Here is a 20,768-nt window from a genome sequence, read left to right on the forward strand (position 1 = left end):
TGCTGTCTCCAGGCTCTTCCTGTTAGCCGGAGGGATCTCCTTTCATTGTTGAGGAATCCGTTGAACCAGGGGTTTTTGTCTTTAACTCTGGATCTTTTGAGCTTTAGCGGGGCAAGATCATCAATTATGTCAGACATGGTCGAGTTGTAGTGTTCTCTAAAGTCGTTGACCTTTGAGAGATTTGGGGGAGGGGAGAGTCATTCTCGCAACATGCAGCCAGCTTCACGAGATATAGGCTCTATGTGTCCCTGAGCCAGGGTTTCGGTTTCACAGTTTGCACTGTCCTTGTCTTGTGGGTGGCAGGTAATAGGAAGGCAATAGCATGATGATCAGACCAGTCGCATGGATCTATTGAGTTAAGCCTGACCGCCGTTTCCTTATCAATGATCCAATCTAGCGCGGCGCCTTTCATGTGTGTTGGTACTGTGCAGGCTGAGTAAGTCATTGGTCAGCAAGGAAGTCTTTTAGGGCATTAACCTGAGTGTCCTTGAGGTCGTTCCAGTGCAGATTGAAGTCTCCGAGGAAAATGTCATTAGAGTTGGGGGAAACCTTAGCCGCAATGATTTCCATGAGGTGGTCAATGAAGATGTCGTTCTTACCTGGGGGTGGTAGAAGATGTGCAGTTTGCTCAATCGTGTGGCGTTGCTGCAGATGGAGAGTGCGAGATGTTCGCAGGAGTCTGTGGGGTCAGCGTGAAGCTCAGTAATGAGGAGCTCTGAGCGGTAGATGCAAGCAAGGCCTCCCCCTTTTTTTAATTGCCTTATGATGTTATAATTTGGCGGGACCAATAAATCTAGGTAAGGTGACGATGATTTGTTGAGCCATGATTCAGTTTGGATATCTATGTCAGTTTTTGGGCTCATGATGAGCGCGGCGATGTCGGAGGCATGCTTCGCTGCTGATCGGCAGTTAAGTAGGCCAGAGTGTGGAGCGTCGGGGCATGTGTTGTAAGTAGGGGAGGCTATGGGCACTTGAACTAAATTTTTGCTGAAAGTTGATGATCTATTAGAGTTGATTGCGACAGTATGGATTAAGTGTTCAACTTCCTTGTCTGGAGGACTGGGGGCGTCAGGAGCGGTCTTGTAGGTTAAGAGGAGGGATAGAATTTAATCTTCCGAGAAGTAGTTGAGATGCTTCCGAGGGAGAAGGTGCCTCAAGGCTGGCGGCAAAGGATAAAGGAAGGGCTTGGTGATTGGGGGAAGAATTGAGCTCTGGGAGAGCTTGATATTCGAGAGAGACTGTTCAGTGAGGTGAAGGATGCTTTTCAATTCAAGAAAGGAGTTATGGATGCTCTGAGCTATGTTGGCTGCTCTGTGGTTCAGAGTTTAAAAATCCATAAGTGAAGGTTGTGATTGCAGGAAGGAAATCAGTGGGTCAGGACCAGTTCTGCGGCATGGACGGGTAGTCTGCGTCTAGGTTTCTGAGGAGGGGTGCGCGAGGGGCTAGGCGCGCTCAGCAGGGTGGTCACATGGTTATTGGGGCGAGTGTCCACTGTGCTGTAAGTGTCTAGTCTGTTAGTCACTATGAGTGTGGAGAGGGGCAAGGGGTGTATGAGGGTCTTCTTGTGAGATGACAGAGGTCGGGGGGAGTGGAGGGAGGTATGCTAGCATATATAGGGGTGATGCTGCACCAGAGAGTCGTTTTGAACGGGGAACTTCATGGGTATAGTCGGGCTAATCTGGATCATAGGAGAGGGTGAGGGGGACTGAGTGGGAGAGACTGTAGTTTTAGTCGAACTTAAAGGGAGGCCCTTACCCTTGTCCTGTGAACTGCATTGACCGGAGCTATGAGAAGAATCAGATGGCGAAGGGGGCGCTGGGGGAGCATAGAGGGATACGAGTCATACACATGCTTTTTGAGGTTGGTGAGAAAGTCAGCAAATTTGTTGAGATCTTTGTTTGGCGCGTGGATCAGAATTATGCCGTTTTTGTATAAGGTGATGGTGAGGTCAGCTCGTTGATAATGGGAGGGCAGGATTGAAAGTTTGGTGCCGTGTGGAATGTTCCTGGATTCATGCACATTAAGTAGGCTTGAACGGGCTGCGCGCCATAGAGCTGTTTTCCTGGAGTATGCATGAGTGAGGCCGCCCCCAGAGGGAGTTGAGCAGACCAGGGTGAAGAGGCCTCGCTCTGGGGCCGTAAGACACACCCCAGCAGCCGGTGGAAGGCAAACAGGTGAAATGACTGCTCCAGGCTGCCGGAAATCAAGCCGCCCTCAAGGCAGCGAAACGGCAACGGCGAAAGAGGCTGGGACCCACCATCTGAGTGCTGCAGTGGAGACCCGACTGGTTTCGATGCAGGTCCTCCAAGCCGCTGGCACCACTGCAGAAGACCCAGCAGATATGCCACAGTTTCACTCTGGGGCTGAAGGAAATTAAGGCCGACCAAAGCGTACGACCAGGCTGGGGCGAAGGACGGCCTCGCTCCAGCTGTAGGAGCACGGGCTGCCCCCAGTGGAATGGAGGATGGGCCTCGGTCAGGGCCGCAGGAAGCACTGGTGCTGCCACTTCGCGGTGCAGTATGGCAACTCTCCAGGCTGCAGGGGAGAGGCCGCCCCCAAAGAAAGAAGAAAACAGCCTTGTTCCAGGGCCGCAGTAATCGGGAGTCGAACGACGAGGCCTCGCTCCGGGGTTGCAAGACGCAACTGGCAGCCAGGGACGGGCAGCAGGCGGCCTAATGGGCTTCGCTCTGGGCCAAGGCTGCCGGCACCATGGGTCCCAGGGCCACCCTTGCGGCAGGCGGAAGGTTGCGGTGCAGGATGGTCAAGCTCCAGGCTGTTGGGTTGAGGCTGTTGGGGTGAGGCTGCCCCCAATGAGAGACAAGTTGGGGTAAAGACGGCCTTGTTCCAAGGCCACAGGAATCGATTGATCGATCATGCCCGGATGACCTCGCTCCGGGGCCACAAAACTCGCCCCGGCGACGGGCAGTAGGCGGCCTGGTAGGCTTCACTCCTATCACTTCCTATCATAGAGTGGGAGACCAGACTGAGCTCCACGCAGGTCCCACAAACGTCGAGCAGCAAGCAGGCACCGGAGCTGAGGACCCAGCAGACGGTAAGTGATCCGATGAGCGCAAGCCAGGTCCAGGGGAGTTGCCTCAGTCGAACCAGCGAGTAAGTAGTAGCTCAAAAGATGCGGTTTCCAGTGAGGGTGATCAGCTGAGTCCATGGTAGAAGGGTGAAGGGCAGATGGCAAGGTTTCAACGGGGATAACTACCAATGTGGTAATCCCCAAGCCGGGAGCTCTCCGGAGAGCTTCTACTTGGCGGCGGCCATCTTAGAAAAATGACATATGCAATTAAAACCAACATGCATACAAAAACATCTTAAAAAACAGACCATACAGATCACTTTTGATATGGTCCACTGATTGCTTAAGCGCATGACACTGCATTGAAAACATCCAAAGACATGGACAGCAGTTTAATTTTCTGATCCCCATTGTAGATATACAAAACACAATATTACTGACAGCGGCGTGATATGATCAACATGGTTAGACTTAGCTAATGGTCAACTAAAGTTATCTTCACCTTCTACTAACCCATGAGCCATGACAGTTTTCTAATATGCCAAACCTAGTACATTAAAAATAATGTCAGCTAATTAAATGATAAAAAAATATTCATTTCAGTAGAAATCATTTATTAATCTATTTCTGTCCCGTTCAAAACTCACCCCAAAAGCATCAAAAAGCTAAATATATCCAAACTTCTCTATAATAACCAATTGATTAGTAAGGGTAATACCTTTATCCAATTTCATTTACGAATGTCTGTTGTCACTTGCGATCCTCCAGTAATATGTAGGGATTGACGTTTACGGTCCTAAAACAAATGTAAAAGAAGATAATCGTGACACCACAATCCGGGCCTAATGCCTAACTACATGTGATTTCATTTCATAGTCACAACACTGTACATGTCCTTCTAGATCCTTATGAAATGTTCATGAATTATAGCCAAAGAAAACATGCATTTGAATTAAAAATGTGCAAACATTCGTAACAAGAAAATGATGCTTCTCATTTCCTTACTTACAGCAGCAAATGAGAAAAAAGTTCAACAGACACTACATTTCCCATGAGTACCCTCATGGCACATGATGTGCCATAGAGTTTAGCTCTATATAAACTCCTGCACAGGTGATAGTGTCCTCTTTCTTTAAGTAACAATCCAACAGTTAAGTAAGTTCCATCAAGTAATTTGATCCTGAGTTCAATCTTCACTAGAGAAAAAACCTTCTTCATGAAAAATCAACTTGGGGCCCAACGAGTCTCAACCCTTGAACTTGCGCTTGGACAAAACGGAGACCGGTAACTGCCCAAAGTAAGGGGAGGTGTTTTTCCATCGCAAACTGTGGACTGAGTACGTTGCGAAGGTCTGGTTCATCGCGCCTTTCTTGCTATCTGCACCTGAAAACGTAAAAGATAAGACCGTAACTCTGGTCTCCATACCTAAGTCACCAATTATGACATTAAAGGAATGAGAAGGGAAAATATAAGAAAACGTATGCAGTATAACAATACCATGGAAAAGACATTTAACCTGGGTGGGATAATCCTCGCCTCCGTGTCCTTAATTGAATTGAAAATTCTTGTCACGAATGTTTGCAAATTTTTAATGCTATGTCAGGACCGGATGCTCAGATCATGCTTGTTAAAAGCTTAGCCACCTCTACAGAAGCCACATCAACAATAGGTTTGTAATAAAATGACTTAAAAATAGTCGCTGTTCACCAATCAGCTGCATTCATGATATCTGCAAGGCTGGGCCCCAAGGAAAAAGATTTAGAGGCCATAGCCCCGCGAGCTGAGTGGGCTCCAAATTTAGACACCTTAATGCCCGCTTCGCCCATGAGCCAACGCACCCATCTCAACAGGGTGGCTGGGGTCACTGGACGGAAAGGCTTTTGTAACGCAATCAATAGTTGCCCCTGAAGAACCTCAGCAGTACTCACCTTATATGCTTTTAAGCATTGCCCAACACACAGTTTAGGATTATCCGGGAAAGATGGATATGAAACTGAAGAGGTATCGCATTTAGTTCATAATGTAATGGAGAAAGTCACCCCTTCTGGGGAAAGCCTGCATCCCCCTAAATCTAAAGCGTGGACATCTGACACTCTTTTACATGAAATAAGGCACAACGTGGTCCACTTGGCAGATAATTGCTTCCTTGATAAATACTTATTGGAAGGCCATGATTCCAGAAATCTCAGGACAATGGATACACCCCATAACACAGAGTGCTTAGGACAAGGAGGTCTGACCGTCTGGGTGCCTCTAAGAAGCTTGCATATCAAAGGATGTTCTCCCACCGGTTTACTCTCTACAGGATCGTGACCCGCCGAGATGGCCGACCAGAATTTATTTACAGTCCTAAAAGCCATTCCAGAAGAAGCGATGGAGCATAAAAAGTTGATAATCAAGGAAAAATGTGCACTAATGGGATTGACTTCCCGTTCACTGCACCAGCTATGCCATCATTTCCAGGCTTGTGAGTACCGCTTGTGGGTATTAGCCGACCAGGCCTCGCTGATAAATCTGTTAGCATCTCTTAAAAGGCCTGGGATTTTCCATCTGACCCGGAAACTCACCAAGTCACCAGATAGAGTTGTTCCAACTCGTATCATTGGATGTCGAGATCCCTTAGGGTCCAGCAACAGGTTCCATCGAGGTGGAAGGAGGGTCAGGGTAGCACAGGACATTTCCAGAAGTTCTGGGAACCATGCCTGCGCTCTCCACAGAGGGGTAATCAATACTAACTTTGCCCGCTGGCGACGGATCTGCGCCAACACTCTGGGGATCATGATAAATGGGGGAAATGCATAGCACAGAGTTGCTGGCCAACTCTGTAGAAAAGCGTCTATGGCAATCGCCTCCTGATCCGGACGCCAGCTGAAAAAGGCTGGGATTTGCCTGTTGAGACTTGAGGCAAACAAGTCCAGGTGGCAGAGACCCCCAAAGATGGTCCAGAGCCCCGAAAATCCAAGGGTGGAGCCTCCAGTTGCTGAAATCCTGTAGATAAAGGGATAGTCAATCTGCCACAGTGTTGTTGCAACCGGGAAGATATTCCACTACTTCAGAAATTCTGTTCTGATGGCAGAAGTGTCAATTGTTTGCCTTTAAACGCAGTAATAATCTTGGTAACATCCTAGTACACTCTCAGCCAAGAGTTGTACATGACAAGAGGTGTGGCTCACTGGTTAGAGGCGGCAGATCCGCAAGCAGAGAATCGGCCAGGGACCAGGGTTCAATTCCCGACGTGGCAGGGTCGTGGACCAGGGTCAAAACGGACTCGATAATTCTCGCCTCGGTACCTACTCTAACCAGGAACACACTCGGCAACTCTGGGCATTAGCTTGCCTCATCTCCACAACGGCCCCCCACATTCGCCGGGGATGCCTGGTTTCACCTTGGAGACACCCAGGAGGGACCATCTCACAGGGATAACCAGGACGGGTTCCCCAGCGGTCTACAGCGCCACGACGCCTCAGGGCAGCAGTGCGCTTTACAAGACACATACATACATATATACATACAAAAGCCAACTACGGACCATTGATACAGGTACTCCTGTTCAAGGCCACTTCCCATGTGGTTCTTGTGTAGTATGCCACTTAACCACACGCACCACACAACTGGATTTAAGATTGAAGACACCTTGGATATTAAAGAGCCACACCAATTGTAATACCGAAGGTATAGTGTATCTCATTGAGTGCCCGTGTAAAATGTATTACGTGGGCATGACCACTCAGAGAGTAAAAACAAGGATCATTGAACATAAAAGTTTTATTAAACGGAAAAAATCTGACACAAAACTAACTAGACACTTTCTAGAAGTGGGCCACACCGAACAGGATTTGTTCTGGGTGGTACTAGACAAACCACATTACCACAAGGACATGGGGCCCCTTGAGACTATTCTGTTTCAGATTGGGGAGCCATCTTAATGGTCTGACCGACGATATACCCTGGTGCTCATTGGTCTCTCATTAACACTATTCTAGGATTTATGTGCGATTCAGCTGTGTAGCCCTATTGATATAGCGGGGTTAAGTCATTTCTATGCCCCATTAGGTTCATATTGTCTCCTCCTTTTTTCGATATAGGGACATTAATTGTCTCTATTGGTTTTGTTGTGTTCCATCCATCAGTTTTGGGCTTGCTGTTATAGGCTTATAATTTGCTCCGACAGCCACCTGATAATGACAAGGCTAGTGACGGTGATAGTTACGTGACCCACAATCGATACGAGAATTGTGGAATTTAATTTCTTTCCTTCCAAATACGAGCTGTTCTAGCCATTGCAAATGACCATTGACATTGCCGCTCGTTGCGACAATTTGTGTACATCACGCACATATAAGAGCGGGATGACAGTACGATTGGGTGATGTTTAGTTGGTTACTATGACTATGTACGCATACGTACAATGACGTTAATCACATGGAACATCACGTTATTACGACCTAGTGATGTTTGCTCGGTCTCCATGACGACTTACGCACACGTACGGTGACGTCAAGCGTATTCCGTCGACCGCCATCCTTTTCGGATAAATGGATTGCGAGTCCGCGGAGTCCGGTTCTCTCCTTCAGGGTCACAGAAATTACGCCACACCAGCTGCAGGTGAGCAGATGACAATCTCTACATGATATACCCTAAACCTACTAATTTAGTTAACAATGACTATAAGGAGGCTCGACGGCGAGCTCGATACTCGCATACAGGTGAAACGCGTGCTAGAGTTGGGCTCGCTATACACCAGATAGTAACATGCTAGATTTTAAGTCCCCAGTCTAAAGAGAATTTTTAAAGAGAATTACACAAGTCGTATTGGACCTTGGATTACTAAGAGTCCGATATTTTGATCTGTTACTTGTTACTTGTTACACAAAAGAAGATATATAGTATTCATACAAGCGTGCAGTTTAGTATATTGAGAAATAGCTAGTCCCATCATGACTAACCATCTGGTTAACAAATTACATATTCTAGTGTGGGTGAACATTATCAATCTCTACAACACTACAGAAGATTGTGAACGTTTAGAGAATAGATCGGAATAGCCCATGATAAGAATGGGTTCACTAGTTTTGCGGTGTGTTTTTACTGTGGTGTCTGCAATTTGTACCTCTTTGATATTGCTAACCAGTAATAACGTTCCCCAATAGCATGACGAACTGGTGTGAGACTCTGCTGATGATTGAGTAAACACAGATACTACATGCTATAGGTAAGAATTTGGATTCTGCCACTAGATATTGGGCTATGGTGTACACGGGTGTATGCTCTAATATTGTTAAAAAATAAAAAATATTTTATTATTTTACAGAGCCTTCAAAACGATATTGCGTCCGATGGTCAAGATATGATGGTCTAAGTATTTTATTATGATTTATGCACCTTTATAGCAAAGTGACTTTCTTATGTTCCTGATGAATGCCCCGAACTATCTTGTCACTAGGGCAGAAACATGTTGATCCTAAGTTAGGGTACTCTTTGACCCTATAATCATTTGCATTTTAATCGACTACTATATAGGCAGGAAGAATAAAGTTGTTGCCCCTATACAGAGAGTCTTTTAATTCACACATTTTGTTTTTGCACTCTGCCCCTCCTCGCCATATAAAGTTGGTAGATCCAACCTGTGCTTTGCACTCCCTTCCTTCCCTCTTGGTGAAGTCGTAGCCCACACGAGAGACCTTGCGGTCCTCGTGTGCTGGAGGAACCCAATGATGAAGCATGTCACCCTCGGGTGAGTGAGGGTTTTCGTCCATAACGCTGTTATGCCTGTTACCATTGCTTTTTAAACTACTTTTAAATAAGTGCTACCCTATATTAAGTGTGAGTATTATAGAAGTGTCAAAAACCCTTGGCAATCTCTGCTAGTACACGGGACCTCTTCCGGCCCAGCTTGTTCACATATCGCACCATTGACACGTTGTCCATGCGAAGCAGGATACAACAGTCTGTCTTGAGCTATGAGCTCTAGGCAGTTGTTATGTAATGATAGTACTTCCTGGGACCAACGACCCCCAGTGGAGATCTGTCCGTAACGGGCTTCCCACCCCCAACCGCTGGCATCTGGCTCGATCACTACCTCCGGAGTTGAACCAAAGATGGCCCTGCTGTTCCAGACTTCCATGTGGTCTAGCCACCGCTACATCCCCAACCTCGTCTCCTCAAAGAGGGGAATCTGTTCCGCATAACTAAGGCCTTTCCAGAAAGGCTGAATTGTTAGCCTTTGAAGCGCCCGATTGTGAAGGGGGACTGGGAAAATAGCTTGTATCAAAGAGGCCAGAAGACCCACCACCCAGGCTGCTGTTCTCAATGATACAATCTGCTTGTTCAGAATCAATCTCAACTCTCTCTTGATTGATCTAACTTTCTGAGCTGGGAGGAGCAAGTGACATAGACGGGAATCGATCTGAAACCCTAGAAACTCTATTCATTGTGTGGGAGTGAGGATCGACTTCTGTGAGTTCACAATAAACCCTAAACTCCGCACAAGGCCACTCGAGGTGAGTTACTACTACTTGTGGACAACCTGCCATGATTATTATGTTGTCTAAATAGAATATTAGACGTACTCCCCAAGCTCTCAATGACTCTACCACTAGATGAAGGAGTTTCGTGAAGCACCATGGTGCCGATGAAAGACTGAAGGGGAGAACCTTGTATTCATAGAAAACTCCTTGGCAGCGGAACTGTAGGAAATGTCTATGAGGCGCTAAGATTGGGACGGACAGATATGCGTCCTTCAGGTCCAAAAGGACCATCCAATCCCCTTCTTGGAGAATGTTACGAAGAAGATAGATGCCCTCCATCTTGAAATGTCAATAAAGTACCCATCCATTGAAGTCTTTGAGATTTAACACAAGACTGGGTCCACCCCCTTTCTTCTCGACTAAGAAGATACTACTGATAAACCCCGTGGGGTGAGGATCAGTGGCAACTAAGGCCCCTTTCTTAAAAAAAGATGGTATTTCGGCAGAGATTAAATCCTGCTTGTGAGAAGTTGGCCTGATGTATGATGTCACTAGTTCTAGTGTACACCCTATATCAGTCCAAATACCCTTATGGTGATTGGTTGTAAAGTCAACCTTATAGACCAGCTATCCTAGTGGTAGCATGGACAAGAGCAGTCTTAGGCTAAACTCTGAATGGCATGTGAAGCCAGCTGTGATACCATATATAATCCCTTGAATACCAAATGAAAGGACACCACAACAGATATATATATAAAATAAAGTGTATTTATTCTAAGCAAACCCTCAGCACTCTTTATGAGATTAGAGGTAAGTACAACACAGTCTTATTTAAGCATACATTAAGTCACACAGGTAAGTAATGCAGTTAGGCCCTAGGGGCCACGCAAACCATATACTAAGTAAGTGGTATAAGAACCACTGTCACGGAAATAGAATAGGCCTATGCCTAGGGAATCGCTGGGGCTACACTACACTAGCGTTAGTTAGGAAGTGGGAGGCCCACGGGATTCGTGTGCAGAGTGGAAACACTCACGCGTAATGCGTAAAAAGTCACTAGCAATAGTACAGTTTAGAAAACGATAGATTTAGGACACTTCCGGAGTAGCTAGGAAGTTGAGACTGGAAAACTAGACACTAGGATAGTCACTATCCTGATGAGCACCGGAGTACCCAAGTTACCTAGCCCACAGGCTGCGGGTGCATAGGGGTGAAGATGCGTCGTTTTCGTCGTCGACTCCTATGGATGCCTGAAGAAAGATGCTGACAGGCAGTCAGTGAAGAGTGTCCGGTGGATCCCAAGGCTGGGATCAAGAAGAGAGGAAACCTGCAAGCAGAAGGGACAGAGTCAAGGTCACTAGCCAGTGACCACGTGGAACCAGGAAGGAACCAGGCGATGTCGTGAAGATTGCAGGTGAAGGTGAAGCTTGTCGCTGCAGCCAGGAGGACCAGGAAGCGTCGAGGACGACCAGGACCAGGAGGCGAGCTGTCCCACGAAGGCTCTTGCTGTCGGCGGCGTCGAAGTTGGACTAGGACTCACCAAGCCTTGGCAAGCGGAACCCACAAAGAACGGAGGACTTGCTTCTGGTGCAGACCAGGAAGGTCTGGGGTGCTTCTTCTTTGCAGAGAAGCGGGAGCCAGTCTGGAGGAGCCAAACCAGCGCAGAAGATTTCAGGGTGCGTCGTCACAAAGTCCACTAGCCAGCGGGCAAGCAACCGGACAGACGCGGCAAGCAGGAAAATGCTGAAGGGCCCCACGCAGGACTCGTGGAGTGTGGGGGGCTGATCTTCGGTGCAGATGGTGCTTGGGGTTGGGGCTTCTCAATCCCCGGTGCACAACTTCGAGGGTACCTCAGAAGCTGTGCTTTAAATTACTAGCCACTTTTTCCAGGTAGCCGGTCCCACGTCTCTCGTCGCCTCCACGGATCTCAGCTCTGCTGTAGATGTGGATCAGGGTCGGAGAAGTCTGGAAGTCAAGGCTCTGGTCAGGCTCTGCAGTCGGTTCCTCGTAGAACGTGGGCATAGCAAAGGGTAGTCTCTTGATGGTGCCTGTTTGCACAGGGTAGCCACTCCTTGGCTACAAGGGAGATTCTTCAGTCTTCTTCTTTCGTCGAATGTCGAAGGTCCAGAGTTTCTGGTCAGTTTTGCAGGTTCAGGATAATCTAAAGTCTTGAGGCCCAACTCCCACTCTTATACTAATCTGGGGGGCTGGGATACCTGCTAGGTCACGCCTTATGGGTGGGACATGGGAGGGGGTGGTTACACCCACTTCCCTTTGTCCAGTTTCGCGCCAGAGCTGGGGCTGGAGTGCCCCAGCGCCGGTTTGAACTGGACTATGCAAGGAACACCTTGTGTGCCCCAGGCATGTCTCATTCCTTTCAGCCCACCCTGCCCCAATACACTAAAGGCTGTCTGGGGAGGTGCTAGCACCTCCCCAAGCAGGAAACCTATTGTCCAGGCCTCCCTGGCTGGGATCACTCCCAGCTGCAGGAGGTCAGACTTGTGTCGTGGCAGCAGCATCCATTTTGTGATGCTGAGGCTTTGGTCAGAGGCTAACAGTTGAAGTATGATTTTAACATGTCTTTCCCTCTAGAAGGGGGGAATAATATTCTCATGTCCAGAAATGGCATGGGGGTATTATTCCACAGTGTTAGACACCTTACACGACATGTTTCGATAAAGCCAAACCATAGTTACCATAACCGTTTAAGATTATAAGGCACTTTAAGAGTATATGGTAGGCTATATCATAGAACAGCTATAAGGACATGGTTCCGAAAGCTGCAGACAGGCTCAGCTCATGCTAGAGCACCATCTCACATGTTACCAAGCACTCTGCCTCCAGGATTGTTAAGGCCTGCCATAGGAGTGACTGATAGGTACACATGTGTCTATATATAAGGGTAGATATAGGCATACTATATCTAAGCAAGGGGTGATTACACGACCTTGCCCCAGCTGAGTGATCAGCCAGTTGTGTCTGATTGGAAGGCCAGACCAGGGGTGGCATAATACATGCTGCAGCCCCTGGGAGGCCTAGGGTACACCTATGCCCTGGGTACCTAGGGTACACTGTACAGGGTCCAATAAGGTGATCCTTACCAATTGGTTATGTACCTAGGGTACATGGAGTCCATTTTAAAGAGAGAGCAGACAGCCTGAGACCCTGAATGGCAGGATCTCAGGCCAACTAAGTCGAAAAACCAGCTAGACACTAGGCAAAAAGTTGGGGGTAACCATAGTCAGATATCCACCTTCCTACACAACCCCCCCCCCCCCCAAACGAAAGGAGATAAGGCTGGCCTTGACAAGGTAAGCCTCTATTGCCTAAGTGGCCATATAAGGAAGAACCAGCACTGGCATGGTTACCCCCTGTCTCATGGTCCACTAAGCAATCCCTCATCCTAAAGGTATCATAGGGTCTCCACCATAGGGAATCTCTACCTTTGGGGTGTCTTTGCAAAGTAAAAGGCTGGTGTTGAGATGGAGTACTGAAGTGAGTGTCCTCAAAGTGAGGCCTCAGCTTCCTCCAATCATCCTCCACCATGGATGCCTTTCTTTCTCTAACTGAGTTGCACTGTGCTCTCAGGGTCAGCCTCTGGCTACCTAAAGCTGGAGGCTGGGTCCCTTTTGTGGGCTTACTGGAGGGACAGGTCAGGTTTGGGGCCCTAAGGTCCCAGGTTTGCCTGTGCCCAACAGAATCCCTCTGGGGGAGGTCCCTAACTACCTGTAAAGGGGATCCCTCAGGAATGCTTTTACCCATCACCTGGCTAGGGCTACTAGCCAGGCAATCCTCATTCTTTTGATGGGGGGGTTCTTGTGGACAGGGGCCCTCTTGGGGTCCACTGGCCTCCCTGACCTCTGCAGCCCTGGGCTGACTGAGGCAGGGTAGAGAGAGGCAGGCTACCTGCACCAGACTGGGTCCCACCTTGGAAGGGGCCACTGACATCAGAGGCTCTGCCAGGCCAGGCCTGGCTACCTCTGGGGCAGTTCCTTCACAAGGGATGAGGTCAGATCCCTGAGGAGGCTGACCTTTTCCTAATGTCTGGGGAGAGGGAGACTTTTCTTCCTCCCCACTACTCTCTGTTTGTGTGGAGTGATCCATAGTTTCAGGCTTCACTACACCTATGTCAGTCTGAGTATGGGCTGAGACCATTACAGCCTTGCCAACCTTTTCAGGGAGGCACTCAGTTTGGGTTTGAGCTGTGACTGTCACAGCTCTGCCAGTCTCTACAGGGAAGTCTGTCTTTGCCTGGGCTGTGGCTACCACTGCCCTTCCAACCTTTCCAGGGAGGAAATCTACTTGGACAGGGGTTGTGACTGGCACAACCCCACTACCCTTTTTTGAAAGGCCTACCATTTTAGAATGGGTGTCTTGTTCAACTTCAGCCCAAGCTGAGAGTTCTAAGTCATTCCCCAGTAAGCAGTCCACAGGCAAGGTTGGAGACACTGCCACCCTTTTAGGGCCAGTGACACCTCCCCAGCTGAGACATACCTCTGCCATGGGATGACTATTCTGTTTGCCATCAATGTTAGTTACCTGGTATGAGAAACCAGGCAAAAGCTGCTCAGAGGGAACTAGCCTATGGGCCACCATAGTGATGCTAGCTCCAGTGTCTCTGTAGGCCTCAGCTTTTCTACCATTGATGTAGGGCTCCTGTCTGTACCTACCCAAAGTGTTGGGACAGGCAGTGAAGTTGGCAAACCCCATGCCACCATCACAAACAAGAGTAGCTGCTGTAGGGGAATTGGCTAAGCCAGGATCCCCCTGTGTTCCCCAAGAAAACCCAACCAAATTTTGGGGGGCACTCCCACCACCTGGGGGATTACTGCTGACAGTAATAGGTGGTGTGACAGGAGTAGTTGGAGGAACAGTTTTGTTTTTAGCCCTTGGGCAACTGCTGTCAGTTTTCCAATGCCCAGGAGTTTTACACTCATGGCAGTAAGGCTTTTTAACTGTGGTAGAGGAGGGAGCTTGGGACCCACCACCCTGTGTGGAGTTTTGGGGCCCTGAGGAAGATTTCTCTTTTGCTTTATCCCCACCCTTCTCTTGAGGCTTGGTGGTATCTTTCTTTTGGTCACCACCCTGATTTTTAGGCCTAATCCTGGTCCTGACCCATTTATCTGCCCTCTTTCCCAATTCTTGGGGAGAGGTCAAATCTGAGTCTACCAGGTGTTGATGGAGAAGCTGGTTCTGACAATTACTAAGGATCTGCTCCCTCATAATCAAGTTGTACAATCCTGTATAGTCCTGCACCTTGCTGCCAGTTAACCAACCTTCCAAAGCCTTAGTGGCACAATCCACAAAATCAGACCAGTCCTGTGTCTGTGTCTTCTGGGTGTCTCTGAACAACAACCTATATTGCTCAGTGGTTAAGCCAAACCCATCTATCAGAGCACTCTTCAGGACTTTGTAATTGTCAGCATCCTCATCACTGACTGTGAGGAGCTTGTCTCTACCTTTGTCAGAAAAGGAGAGCCACAAGATAGCTGCCCACTGACTCTGGGGTACCTGCTGTACTTTGCAGGCCCTCTCCGAAGCAGTCATCCACTTGTGGATGTCATCCCCATTCTGATATGGGGGGACTATCTTGCTTAGGTTTCTATGGTCATAAGACCTATCCCTATCTCTAGGAATGTTGCTGCCACCAGTGGGTTCTGACCCACTTAACTTTTGTTCTCTAGCCAGAGCAAGCTTCTCCTTGGCAAGGGCAAGTTCTTCCCTCTGAATCCTCAGATTAGCTTCCCTCATTCTGTCTTCATGCTCCTTTCTCTCAGGGGAAGTCATTCCCCTGTGAGAGGAAGCATTAGAGATTCTAGAGACATGGGAGTGGATGGATTCCCTTGAAGGGGATCTGTCCCTCCTGCTTCTCTGTGTAAGCCTACTTGGGGGTCTGTATGGGGGGACCCCATGCAAACTCCCATGTAAGCTTAGGTTAGCCTGGCTAAGTCTTCCTACTTGGCCCTGGATGTCTACCTCTTCATCTGAAGTCCCATCTGACTCCTCTGTGGTGGGTAGACCCTCCTCTGTACCTAGGGTACCTGCCTGAGATTCCCTAAGAGTATCATACTCCTCTAGGAGTTGTCTTAACTGAAGGAGGGTAGGGTTTGCACCCTGTTTTATTCCTCTGGAGGTACACAAGTGTCTCATCTCCTGGAATGTTAAGGTAGCATATCTAGAGGGGGTCTTTTGCAGACCTGACCCTCCTGAGAGAGCATCTACTTGATCTCCTCTCAGAGACATGATCTAGTGAGGGTGTGGTGTGTGCACCTACCTACACTAGTTGTTTCTACTAAACCTCTCTAGTAGTTGTAGTCAGGGTGTGTTCCTCCCTTCAACCTACAACTACTAAGTCCAGTAGGACTTAAGTATTATAACCTATGTTATATGTACCTAGACAATATCTGTGTGATCTTTCAATTTAGTATCTCAAGATTACAATGGTATTACAACAGCAAGCTCAGATCCCAACCGCTGCTCACCAATGTGAGAAGTTGGCCTGATGTATGATGTCACTAGTTCTAGTGTACACCCTATATCAGTCCAAATACCCTTATGGTGATTGGTTGTAAAGTCAACCTTATAGACCAGCTATCCTAGTGGTAGCATGGACAAGAGCAGTCTTAGGCTAAACTCTGAATGGCATGTGAAGCCAGCTGTGATACCATATATAATCCCTTGAATACCAAATGAAAGGACACCACAACAGATATATATATAAAATAAAGTGTATTTATTCTAAGCAAACCCTCAGCACTCTTTATGAGATTAGAGGTAAGTACAACACAGTCTTATTTAAGCATACATTAAGTCACACAGGTAAGTAATACAGTTAGGCCCTAGGGGCCACACAAACCATATACTAAGTAGTGGTATAAGAACCACTGTCACGGAAATAGAATAGGCCTATGCCTAGGGAATCGCTGGGGCTACACTACACTAGCGTTAGTTAGGAAGTGGGAGGCCCACGGGATTCGTGTGCAGAGTGGAAACACTCACGCGTAATGCGTAAAAGTCAATAGCAATAGTACAGTTTAGAAAACGGTAGATTTAGGACACTTCCGGAGTAGCTAGGAAGTTGAGACTTGAAAACTAGACACTAGGATAGTCACTATCCTGATGAGCACCGGAGTACCCAAGTTACCTAGCCCACAGGCTGCGGGTGCATAGGGGTGAAGATGCGTCGTTTTCGTCGTCGACTCCTATGGATGCCTGAAGAAAGATGCTGACAGGCAGTCAGTGAAGAGTGTCCGGTGGATCCCAAGGCTGGGATCAAGAAGAGAGGAAACCTGCAAGCAGAAGGGACAGAGTCAAGGTCACTAGCCAGTGACCACGTGGAACCAGGAAGGAACCAGGCGATGTCGTGAAGATTGCAGGTGAAGGTGAAGCTTGTCCCTGCAGCCAGGAGGACCAGGAAGCATCGAGGACGACCAGGACCAGGAGGCGAGCTGTCCCATGAAGGCTCTTGCTGTCGGCGGCGTCGAAGTTGGACTAGGACTCACCAAGCCTTGGCAAGCGGAACCCACGAAGAACGGAGGACTTGCTTCTGGTGCAGACCAGGAAGGTCTGGGGTGCTTCTTCTTTGCAGAGAAGCGGGAGCCAGTCTGGAGGAGCCAAACCAGCGCAGAAGATTTCAGGGTGCGTCGTCACAAAGGCCACTAGCCAGCGGGCAAGCAACCGGACAGACGCGGCAAGCAGGAAAATGCTGAAGGGCCCCACGCAGGACTCGTGGAGTGTGGGGGGCTGATCTTCGGTGCAGATGGTGCTTGGGGTTGGGGCTTCTCAATCCCCGGTGCACAACTTCGAGGGTACCTCAGAAGCTGCGCTTTAAGTTACTAGCCACTTTTTCCAGGTAGCCGGTCCCACGTCGCTCGTCGCCTCCACGGATCTCAGCTCTGCTGTAGATGTGGATCAGGGTCGGAGAAGTCTGGAAGTCAAGGCTCTGGTCAGGCTCTGCAGTCGGTTCCTCGTAGAACGTGGGCAAAGCAAAGGGTAGTCTCTTGATGGTGCCTGTTTGCACAGGGTAGCCACTCCTTGGCTACAAGGGAGATTCTTCAGTCTTCTTCTTTCGTCGAATGTCGAAGGTCCAGAGTTTCTGTTCAGTTTTGCAGGTTCAGGATAATCTAACGTCTTGAGGCCCAACTCCCACTCTTATACTAATCTGGGGGGCTGGGATACCTGCTAGGTCACGCCTTATGGGTGGGACCTGGGAGGGGGTGGTTACACCCACTTCCCTTTGTCCAGTTTCGCGCCAGAGCTGGGGCTGGAGTGCCCCAGCGCCGGTTTGAACTGGACTATGCAAGGAACACCTTGTGTGCCCCAGGCATGTCTCATTCCTTTCAGCCCACCCTGCCCCAATACACTAAAGGCTGTCTGGGGAGGTGCTAGCACCTCCCCAAGCAGGAAACCTATTGTCCAGGCCTCCCTGGCTGGGATCACTCCCAGCTGCAGGAGGTCAGATTTGTGTCGTGGCAGCAGCATCCATTTTGTGATGCTGAGGCTTTGGTCAGAGGCTAACAGTTGAAGTATGATTTTAACATGTTTTTCCCTCTAGAAGGGGGGAATAATATTCTCATGTCCAGAAATGGCATGGGGGTATTATTCCACAGTGTTAGACACCTTACACGACATGTTTCGATAAAGCCAAACCATAGTTACCATAACCGTTTAAGATTATAAGGCACTTTAAGAGTATATGGTAGGCTATATCATAGAACAGCTATAAGGACATGGTTCCGAAAGCTGCAGACAGGCTCAGCTCATGCTAGAGCACCATCTCACATGTTACCAAGCACTCTGCCTCCAGGATTGTTAAGGCCTGCCATAGGAGTGACTGATAGGTACGCATGTGTCTATATATAAGGGTAGATATAGGCATACTATATCTAAGCAAGGGGTGATTACACGACCTTGCCCCAGCTGAGTGATCAGCCAGTTGTGTCTGATTGGAAGGCCAGACCAGGGGTGGCATAATACATGCTGCAGCCCCTGGGAGGCCTAGGGTACACCTATGCCCTGGGTACCTAGGGTACACTGTACAGGGTCCAATAAGGTGATCCTTACCAATTGGTTATGTACCTAGGGTACATGGAGTCCATTTTAAAGAGAGAGCAGACAGCCTGAGACCCTGAATGGCAGGATCTCAGGCCAACTAAGTCGAAAAACCAGCTAGACACTAGGCAAAAAGTTGGGGGTAACCATAGTCAGATATCCACCTTCCTACACAACCCCCCCCCCCCCCCAAACGAAGGGAGATAAGGCTGTCCTTGACCAGGTAAGCCAATATTGCCCAAGTGGCCATATAAGGAGGAACCAGCACTGGCATGGTTACCCCCTGTCTCATGGTCCACTAAGCAATCCCTCACCCTAAGGGTATCAGAGGGTCTCCACCATAGGGAATCTCTACCTTTGGTGTGTCTTGGCAAAGTAAAAGGCTGGTGTTGAGATGGAGTACTGAAGTGAGTGTCCTCAAAGTGAGGCCTCAGCTTCCTCCAATCATCCTCCACCATGGATGCCTTTCTTTCTTTCACTGAGTTGCACTGTGCTCTCAGGTTCAGCCTCTGGCTACCTAAAGCTGGAGGCTGGGTCCCTTTTGTGGGCTTACTGGAGGGACAGGTCAGGTTTGGGGCCCTAAGGTCCCAGGTTTGCCTGTGCCCAACAGAATCCCTCTGGGGGAGGTCCCTAACTACCTGTAAAGGGGATCCCTCAGGAATGTTTTTACCCATCACCTGGCTAGGGCTACTAGCCAGGCAATCCTCATTCTTTTGATGGGGGGGTTCTTGTGGACAGGGGCCCTCTTGGGGTCCACTGGCCTCCCTGACCTCTGCAGCCCTGGGCTGACTGAGGCAGGGTAGAGAGAGGCAGGCTACCTGCACCAGACTGGGTCCCACCTTGGAAGGGGCCACTGACATCAGAGGCTCTGCCAGGCCAGGCCTGGCTACCTCTGGGGCAGTTCCTTCACAAGGGGTGAGGTCAGATCCCTGAGGAGGCTGACCTTTTCCTAATGTCTGGGGAGAGGGAGACTTTTCTTCCTCCCCACTACTCTCTGTTTGTGTGGAGTGATCCATAGTTTCAGGCTTCACTACACCTAGGTCAGTCTGAGTGTGGGCTGAGACCATTACAGCCTTGCCAACCTTTTCAGGGGGGCACTCAGTTTGGGTTTGAGCTGTGACTGTCACAGCTCTGCCAATCTCTACAGGGAAGTCTGTCTTTGCCTGGGCTGTGGCTACCACTGCCCTTCCAAACTTTTCAGGGAGGAAATCTACTTGGACAGGGGTTGTGGCTGGCACAACCCCACTACCCTTTTTTGAAAGGCCTACCATTTTAGAATGGGTGTCTTGTTCAACTCCAGCCCAAGCTGAGAGTTCTAAGTCATTCCCCAGTAAGCAGTCCACAGGCAAGGTTGGAGACACTGCCACCCTTTTAGGGCCAGTGACACCTCCCCAGCTGAGACATACCTCTGCCATGGGATGACTATTCTGTTTGCCATCAATGTTAGTTACCTGGTATGAGAAACCAGGCAAAAGCTGCTCAGAGGGAACTAGCCTATGGGCCACCATAGTGATGCTAGCTCCAGTGTCTCTGTAGGCCTCAGCTTTTCTACCATTGATGTAGGGCTCCTGTCTGTACCTACCCAAAGTGTTGGGACAGGCAGTGAAGTTGGCAAACCCCATGCCACCATCACAAACAAGAGTAACTGCTGTAGGGGAATTGGCTAAGCCAGGATCCCCCGGTGTTCCCCAAGAAAACCCAACCAAATTTTGGGGGGCACTCCCACCACCTGGGGGATTACTGCTGACAGTAATAGGTGGTGTGACAGGAGTAGTTGAAGGAACAGTTTTGTTTTTAGCCCTTGGGCAACTGCTGTCAGTTTTCCAATGCCCAGGAGTTTTACACTCATGGCAGTAAGGCTTTTTAACTGTGGTAGAGGAGGGAGCTTGGGACCCACCACCCTGTGTGGAGTTTTGGGGCCCTGAGGAAGATTTCTCTTTTGTTTTATCCCCACCCTTCTCTTGAGGCTTGGTGGTATCTTTCTTTTGGTCACCACCCTGAATTTTAGGCCTAATCCTGGTCCTGACCCATTTATCTGCCCTCTTTCCCAATTCTTGGGGAGAGGTCAAATCTGAGTCTACCAGGTGTTGATGGAGAAGCTGGTTCTGACAATTACTAAGGATCTGCTCCCTCATAATCAAGTTGTACAATCCTGTATAGTCCTGCACCTTGCTGCCAGTTAACCAACCTTCCAAAGCCTTAGTGGCACAATCCACAAAATC

The 20,768-nt window shown here is 48.8% G+C and overlaps 1 protein-coding gene across 1 annotated transcript in view; it reads right to left on the reverse strand.

Annotated features, from left to right (window-relative positions):
* The window catches only part of LOC146839269 (zonadhesin-like), a 209,088-nt gene that overhangs the window by 135,614 nt on the left and 52,706 nt on the right, over window positions 1-20,768 (reverse strand). The window contains exon 2 of the mRNA XM_085650331.1: window positions 3,747-3,824. The gene's annotated coding sequence lies outside the window, so the exon portion shown is untranslated. The remainder of the gene's footprint in view (window positions 1-3,746; window positions 3,825-20,768) is intronic.

This window comes from Triturus cristatus, chromosome 4_1 (genome assembly GCF_964204655.1).
Source record: "Triturus cristatus chromosome 4_1, aTriCri1.1, whole genome shotgun sequence".
Lineage (NCBI taxonomy): Eukaryota > Metazoa > Chordata > Amphibia > Caudata > Salamandridae > Triturus > Triturus cristatus.